Consider the following 9,456-nt stretch of genomic DNA (forward strand, 5'->3'; position numbering starts at 1 on the left):
AAGTTATAACACACGACGGAATCAGCCTTCTAGACATACTTTCGTGCATTTATACTACGCATAATAGCTCGAGTTTGAGATTTGATGATGTCTGTTGCTAAGCAAATGTTAACCATATGTCACATGGCTTCTAGGGTGAATATACCAGAATATTCGCCCCTCGCTGACAGGAATTATGTAACCCTCCACCTTCGGTATCAGGGTACCTAACACTCTAGGGTTTTTCTGTCAATTTGGGGCAAATATTATGGTATGTCACCCCCGAGGCCATGTGATATATGTATAATGATTCAATTAAAGAGTGTTTCTTTATCTTATCTACATCATTTTTACCTTCATCACATTTCCCACCTCTGTAACCTGGTGAGCAACTCAAACACAGTCCATCTTTAAGAAAACATTCTTTTTTGAAACAATTTACAGGACAAGGACTAGAACAGCTTGTTCCATAAAGGCCCTTGGGACAATAAAGACACTCTCCAGTAACGTGATGACATTTTCTGTCTTTGCATCGTTCACTGCATTGTTCTAAGCATTCACTGCCATATCTTCCTTCATCGCAAGCTGTGTTTAAAATAGTATTCTAAAGGTTTTACAGCGGCAATAAAGAGTAATTGTTAGAAAAAATTATATGAACAATTTGCAACATATTCTCAATACTGGTACTGTTTTCTACCATACATGAATTATTTGGGGTTTTCATTAAAGAGTTGTTTTGTTAGACAATAATCGCACAAATTTTATTAACACAGGTTTTTTTCTGATGCGGAACTCTTCTAGAGCATGGGAATGGCTTTGTTATATAATATTATTAATTCGATTCTTTTATAAAATTAAATCAAATGTATTTTTTGTTTTTGTTTTTCATAATGCGTTCAACTTTATACCATCGTTGTGATTTAAGATCCTGGTTGAATGAACCCAAAGCTGATTCGACTGACTTTTGCATTTGTATCTATTGCAATGGTGATCAAAATACACATTGATATAAATACATACAATAATCACAGTATGGAATTTAATGACCTTTTATAAACGTTACATGCCTCTTCCTCCTTCATGACAAAATATTTCTTGAATATGTTTTTATTTATAGATATTTTAGGTAGATTTTGTTTTTGTTTCTAGATATTTTGGTAGATTTTGTTTTTCTTTCTTATTATTTTTAGTATTATAAAAAATTGGACTTTTTTTACGGAACAGTACTTCATACACTCATATGGATGAAAGTTGCTGGTTTTAAACTACAGATCATCTTCTGGGAGTTGAGAACTTTCAGACTAATCAGGTAATTAAGGTATCTGTGTAAACAAAGTGTATCAGATAATTTATTAATAATTTTTATCAATTGACATTTATGGAATTCTTTTTCAAGACTATCAAAACTAGACTCTAAAGTTGGACTAGATCAACATATTTTGAAGTTTAAGTTTGAACTGAATTACATTTTCCTGGGAATTATTTTCTGTATTAATATATTTGATTGACATTTTGATAGGTTCAATATACAGTCTCTCTGGCATGATTAAAATGGAAGAAAAAACACCATGATCCAAGACTTTTTTTTCAAACTAAAAATCAAAGATTTTATGTTAGTATACTTGAATCACAATTTCTCTTTCTTTTCCTGTCTGTGTGTCTGTAGAGTGTTTTTTGTCCAAGGATTTTAAATGTTTTACAATCTCAAATAATATGTACTTTTTGAATATTTGAAGAAGATTTCTCTAAAGAGTTTTTGCTTGTTATGACTTCATCATTAAACATAGCTTCTTAAAATTGCTATGGACATAACTTTTAGATAAGAACACAACACGTGATTTCCGAAATAAGTATTAACTGGGTTTTTTTTAGCTGTTTAGGGGTGGATATATATTTATTTTTGCACAAGACAAATGTCTACATTGTATTAACTTATTCTACAAGAAGTACTTAGGCAGGACTATCTAAAACTTTGAAATAATTAACAAAGGTTTAATTATTTTACTTTGTTCTTTAATTGTTTTTCATTATTAATTGTTTAAAGGACAAGATTTATGAGGACACCATTGATATTTAGTTCACATTGCAATGTAAAGAAATCATAAAATTAAAAATAATTATAATTAAACATTCTAATTAACATATGCTCAATAGATGAATAAATATGAACATATATTAATCATATGAGTAAACAAATCATACAGGTGACATATGTTAAAAATATGATTAACATTTTAAGAAACAGATGCTGATCATATGGTGCTCGTTTTTTTTTTATGGTGACGTATCTTAAACGTACATTGTATGCTCAACTAATGTTAATCATATGTTGTCATGTTCTCAATCAAATAGTTTAAAGAAAATGATATTAATGATACCATCTTTTAAACATTAAAATGTGATAGCCTTGTTAATAACTATATATATCATATTATATTAACGTGTTACAATGATATTTTATAGTGCTTCTCTTTTACCTTTATCGCACTTCTCTCCCCAGAGACCAGGTTTACATCTTATACATAACCCATCTTTGAAGGAACATATATTATCGAGACAAAATGGGGGACAATTTTCAGAACAGTCTGTTCCATAGAATCCAGGTGGACATTCTATGCAATCTCCTGTAACATGGTGGCATTTTCTTTCTTTACATTTTTCACTGCATATCTGAAGGCAATCTTTTCCATATTTGCCATCTTTGCAAACTGTTGAAAAACATAGGCATTACCTTTTTGTCTTGTGTGTCAAAATCAATTAAAAAGTAAAACTGCATTAACTTTGAAACAAAATGAATCAACATTATGTATATCCTTGCAAAATTCTAAAATTCCAGTAATTTTTTTTATTAAAACACACTCAAGGCCTTAGTTTTCGATGCTAAAAATGTACATGTACGTTGCTCAGATTCTCGCTTGTTTCTTTAAATTACATATATCTTAATCACAAAAAAATCATGGCTAAATTTCTCCTTAAAACTGGAAAATAAGTAGTGTAAATTTTTTTATTGAGGTGAAATACATGGAATCAAAATCTCATGTGAGAGCATGACCCAGTAAGTGCTAATATCATCCATTAGTACATGAAATTTACAGACAGGCCTAGATATATTTACCAATAAAAAAAATCATTCTAGAGTTCCTACTTTTTTGTTCTCTTAATTGCTCCCTCTCTACACTTCTAATCAGACATGTAATCTTATTTTTATTTACCATCTTCGCACTCTTTTCCAATGTGGCCAGTTTGACATCTTATGCAGGATCCATCTTTTGAATCGCATAAATTTTCAAAGCAAAAAATAGGGCAAATTTTGGAACAGTTTGCTCCGAAATATCCAGGTTGACAATGAATACATTCTCCGGTTACATGGTGGCATAACATATCTTTACACTTTTCATTACATTTCTCCTGGCAAGCTTTCCCGTACAATCCATCATTGCAACCTGTTTTAAAGCAAAATTGCATTGTTGAAAGAAGTATTTGTGCCGTGCTTGTCATATCAAATTTTTTTCGTAAAAAAGTAATTCAATACACTGTATTATACAGGTCAAATTAAAAAAAAAAGATTTGAAAAGAAAATTAAAAACTCATACGCTCTGTGCAATAAGGACCAGTGTATCCGTCTATGCATTTTAAACAAACTCCATCCACAGGATTACACGTTTCATCCCGACAGGAGATTGGACATTTCTGAGTACATCCTTCACCGTATTTGCCTGGCGTGCAATCTATTGCATTTTTGAAAATATATTTTATAAATGGTAAAAGAGTTCTCAAATTTAATACCTTCCATGCTTGGACATTTAAAGCTGAGGTCATGCACCTGTATAGACAAGTGTGAAAAATGCTGCTTATTTCTGTCAAGATCAAATAAAATTTGATGTAAAATAAGAAAGGGAGTCCAAAATCTACAGTTTAATTTTTGATTAAAAAAAAAACAACAACAAACCATTAGATATATTTAATGCGACTAAAGGAATTTAACAAAATGATTCTATAACGCTAAGCATTTGAATATTTCGTTTAATTGTTGGTATATAATCATACTTGTTTGTGTTAAGAATTTTGTTATTTAAATTAGGGATGGCAAATTGTAACCAGTTAACCGATTACTCGGTCGGAACGATCGATGGCAATCGGTTAGAAAATCTGTAATCGGTTAGTCGGAAAGAATTAAAAATATATATATTAATTTGAAACTAATTTTGTTAAAATTCATTTTTTTTTAAAAAGAGATTTTTGCATAAACGTTGATAAATCAGCGTTTTCACATATCCAAGCTGACTTTGATGTAATAATGGTTCTCCGGATTAAGATTGGAGGGTAATTGGTCATTTTGTGTTTGAAGTGTTAATTACTGTTAAAACACCATATCGTTACTCTGACTGTCTTCGTATTTCTTTAATGATAATTAAATCACCCCTGAGAACTGCGAATTAGTACATGTATGTTTGTTTTTTTGCAGTTATCTATCGAATTAATTACTATACACACAATTTGTAAATTCAGTGATGTATTTCAGACTTAGTTTTAATTATGGTGACAATGCTGAATGAACGTATGTGAAATCTGCTTTGGAAAAAATATCAATGACTTTTCAGTCATGATTCGTGGTTTTCTCAATTTATTTCCAGTCTACATTGAAACTAAAATAAAATATAGAAGCACGTGTCGTTGTTTTTTTTTTAAATCAAGAATCAAGACAAATAAAATGATTTAACATCTAGACTCTATCAGTCTTCTTGTATATATGAATAGAGCTACTTAGGAAAAAAAAATATGTACATCAAGAAAATGCTTATTTTGATATGGTTAACCGGTTAATCGGTCGGAACATCTAGCGCTTAACCGATTAGCAATTCTGTATTAAATATTTTTCTTTGGAATCAATTTATTGTTGCAATATCTTGGTCCACTGGAAAAAGAAATTCATTTACAAAACACTTTGTTCATTTATCATTTATTAATGTAATTTATATCTAATTTACTCATCAATATTAAGAATTAAATATAAAATGTAAATTTACATTTAATCTAGATGTTAAAAAGAATAAATATATACAATTATGTTACACTTTAAGGTTTACATACATTTGTCACATGTCTCCCCTTCGTAGCCCGGCGAACACTTCTTACAGTGACCAAGGATAGGGTCGCATTCTTTTTTAAGACAATGTTCTGGGCACTTCATCTTACATTCGTACCCGTAGAAACCAGCAGGGCAGTCTAGATAAACGTTAATAAAATCAGGTTAGAGACGATTAGTCAAATGACAGAGGTCCTCTTATTATTATGAAAACAAGTGAAATCTCACCTAGCACTCTTATTGTTGCCTCAGCTTCTACACAGGCTTTATCGCAATTAGGTGAAATGCAGCTTATCAATTTGTATTTCCCAGTGTCACTTGCGTCTGTTTCTTCTATTACCAATCTGGCCCTTGACCATTTAATGTAACTCCCTTTATTCTTTAAGGACTGAAGACCAATTTTTTCATGTTTTCCGTTAGGAAGAATTTTAACCCATTTACTTACAGCTGCTTCTGTAGATGAAATAGTGGCCTCGAATATTGCTGTTTCGCCCTTTGCAATTACATTCTTGGGAGCTTCTATAAATGTAACTGATATATGTTCTGAAAATATAATGAGACGAAATGAAATCTATAATATATACCAAAAATAAGATAAGGTATTCTTCATTTCCGACAGATTAAGGGAGAGTTTGTATGATCAAATTATTATCTCATTTGATAACACAATACAAAAGAGAAAACATATTTATATATGTACATTTTTCTAATAGATTATTACATATTTCGACAATCTATGGTAAAGAAGCCTTTGTTTTTATACACTGTTGAGGCAACGATTATCATAATACGATTCCAATTTGTTCCTTGAACACTACTCACAAACGATAAAAACTGCAATTCAGGACCTGATCTTCAAACAAAACATACTCTTTTACATCAAGTACATCTAAAATGTCCTCAAACATATTTTCTCTGTAGTCTAGCAATTTTAAGCAACTTAAAATCATGTTCATATTACAATCACTTGTTACCTTATTGCACAATTGACAAAATTTTCAAAAAAAAATTCTCATCGATGAAACCTAAATCAAAATTGATTAACAATTGATGATTTTCAAAATCATATTCATGTTTATGCAATGTAAATACAAACCATTCTTAAATTCCATCAAAGATATATTTGGCTTTTCCATAAATACATGTACTTATTATAAAATAATGTTTTTTGTTTGCAATATTACAGAAATGATATATAAGTCGGGTTATACGTTATTCGGTAACATTTATCGCAGAAGGAACAAACAAGGAAGCACATTTTATTATTTATAAATATATCAGCTTAAATAACCTATACATGTTTAAAGTGTGTAAAGTGGGTAACACAAATTTGTATGATTTGTGCAATATTAAAGGATTGACTAAAACCGTAGATCTTTAACACATTTTAAAGAATTATTTCCTACAGATCGCTTTAAGGTCTGATGACACGTTCCTCAAATATTTGTTTTATATCTCTTCTTAATATATCAAAAATTATTCATAATTGTCATTCCCTGAGATTTCTAAATTGTTTTCAAAATGTATTGAATACTGTTTCATTTTGTGGCAAACTGACTCAGTATTGCTCTAAGTTTCTGTAAAAATTAAAATGATGATAATAGCGAACAGTTATCGATCCCATAAAAATTTTTAACAATGCAAATCCTTAAACAGCATAAACACGGATGTCCGGAAATTCCAGAGGTTCGATCAGGTGCCTAAGAAGCGTAAACATTCTTTGTTGACCTGTCACTCCCGCCTTGAGCCTTATAGACGGAATATTTTGAGGTCAAATTTAGTATAAAAATAAAGGTCAACCAACTGGTATGAAACAAGTCAGCAAAAGCCTGATCAAGTGATTTCAAGAGCCTGCTCTTGAGAAGCGAATAAATTGGAAGACATAAACACCGTATGCAAATGATAGCTTACTATTACTACATAAATAAGGAAAGTTCACGATGGAAAAGTTGAAATCATCTCGTTTTCGTACAGTTTAGTTGATAGATGGCCTTTATCGTCCATAGCCGGTTAAAAATCCAGATATGAAAAAGATATTGCAGACTCTGTGATGTCATTTATTTTAAGTTCACTGAGGTTTATCGACATCTGAATGAAAAAAACTATTGTTAATTAATTAAACGTCGTCGATATATCTGAATATCGAGTTGAAAGCCCAAACAAGTGATTTCTTCTTTCCATGTAGAAAATTTGATTTAATCTGTAGAAATCTACAGACAACTCTAGTCAACTGTAGAAACATGTATCCATACGAAAAAAAAATAAAGCTAACTAAAGTATTCTTTCGTCATTTTTTAGTGACATTTCACATTTATTTCATCCAATAAAAAGGTTAAAATATCACAAAAGGTATCTGAGTATTTGCAAAACACCTTGTAATTATTTTACAGGTGATGATCTGAAAAAAAAAGAACTTAGGTCTGACAGAGTACAAAAACTGTAAAATTAAAAGAAGAAAAAAATATTTTAAGTTTCATACCTTTGACATCTATGTGCACGAAGTTACTTTGACTACTGTTTTGTTCACAATTATCAGATTTATAACTGATCAGTTGATAAGTTCCCGAATCCTCCACTGATACTGCATTAATTAGCAAGTCAAATACATATCCATTTCTGGAAGTGCCATTGTATTTCTCAGAATTCAAGTTTAGTTTTTCAGCTGATTCATTTGTATACTTGATCCATTTTAAACAAGGCGGAATTCTCCAAGAACTTATGTGACCCTTAATTCTGATATCATCACCCTCCATTATTTGACAGATTTCCTCCTTTTCTATGTTTAGTTTGGCAGGACCTTAAAATATAAACGGAAGAAGAAAATCATTTTTCTTTTTCTGCTACATGGGCAAGAAAAAAGTAAACAGCAAGTGTAACATTATCATATAAGCATATAAATGTATGATTATTTTCTTGATTTGATTATTTTCGATTTAGCAAATTGATTCTATCTAATTTACTTGGTAAAGAGAATTCAGACTATAAAAAAAGCTTAAAATATTTGACAAATATGATTTTTATTGAACATAAATATCTTGATTTTTTTTATCTTGGCTAGCTACTGCAGTTTTCAATTTTATTACTGTCGTGATTTATCTGTTTCACAACAAATTAAAATTTTCAAATGGTTTGTTTACATTCGATAGGGATACACAGGTGAACATACATACCTAAAAGTTCATCATGAATTATTAATGCAGTGATCATCAGGAATATTAGGGTGACAACTCCTATGATAAACAATAAAATCTAAAAAAAAAAAAAAAAAAAAAAAAAAAAAAGAATAATGATCAATTAGAGACATAGTGTCCGCAATCTTCATAATATTTGATCATGTGATCAAAAATTTATATGATGAATGAATTAAAAAAATATCTTTCATGAGAAATGCTATATTAGATTCGATAAACTATTATACTAAGTATATCAACATATTTTGAATAATAAATATATGTTCTGGAACAAAGAATTTCTTTATCTAAAGACGGTGAAGGAACTCTTCTGTCTAAGAAAAGATATTCTTACCGAAACACAGTGTTTCTTGTCATATACCACATGTTTATAATTCCTTTTATTTCAGAATTCATTGTCTGTTTTTGTAAGGAATTTGGATACTCGTTCAGTGAATTGGACATTTTTTTAAATAGCTAGGTGATTGGAAGTATATGAGTGACAAGTAATTTTATATTTGAAAACATATGCTATATTCGGACCGTGGTCCTTTCATATTTATTTACCGTCTGCAGCACATTTCAAAGATATCTTTAAAATATTGTCAAATTTTATAGAATTTTTTTAAAAAAGATATACAAGATATGTTTATACAAAAGTTAAAAATATTGAATAATCTGAATAATTGTTTTTAACCTAACTCTTTTTAAAGTTTATAAGATTGTGTTTACAGAACTGATAGTTAACGGCACAACACTATTTTATGTGATATAAATTTTATAAACTGCACTCAGATTCATTTTAGTAGTTTGAAAATAAGGCGAAACAAAAGAGATACTATATGGTGTTATTTCTTATCACTTGCATATGGGATTAATGTCTCCAATTTATTATTTTTCTGTAGGAAGTACGCCTTTTCATTTTTACAGCAGTTAATATTTTTGTGAGGAGTCGAGACATACCAAATCTACAGTAATTTATCACATTTTTTGAGCTTAATATTACGGTACTATACGTGGGGAAAAAAGCAAATCGAGGTGTTGTCGGTTTTCATAAAAGACTTGATACACAAAAGTTGTTTTCAAACTTAACCTTAGGTATTTTATACCTTTATTTTATAAGTGTAACTACGTTATGTCAATTTACGAACAATTATTTTGACGTGCTAAATTAAATGCGGAATGTTATGCAAGTGTGGTGAAAAGGCACAAACTTAAGAT

Source organism: Saccostrea echinata, unplaced genomic scaffold (genome assembly GCF_033153115.1).
Source record: "Saccostrea echinata isolate AGI-Se365-2 ecotype Australia unplaced genomic scaffold, CSIRO_AGI_Sech_v1 ptg000032l, whole genome shotgun sequence".
NCBI lineage: Eukaryota > Metazoa > Mollusca > Bivalvia > Ostreida > Ostreidae > Saccostrea > Saccostrea echinata.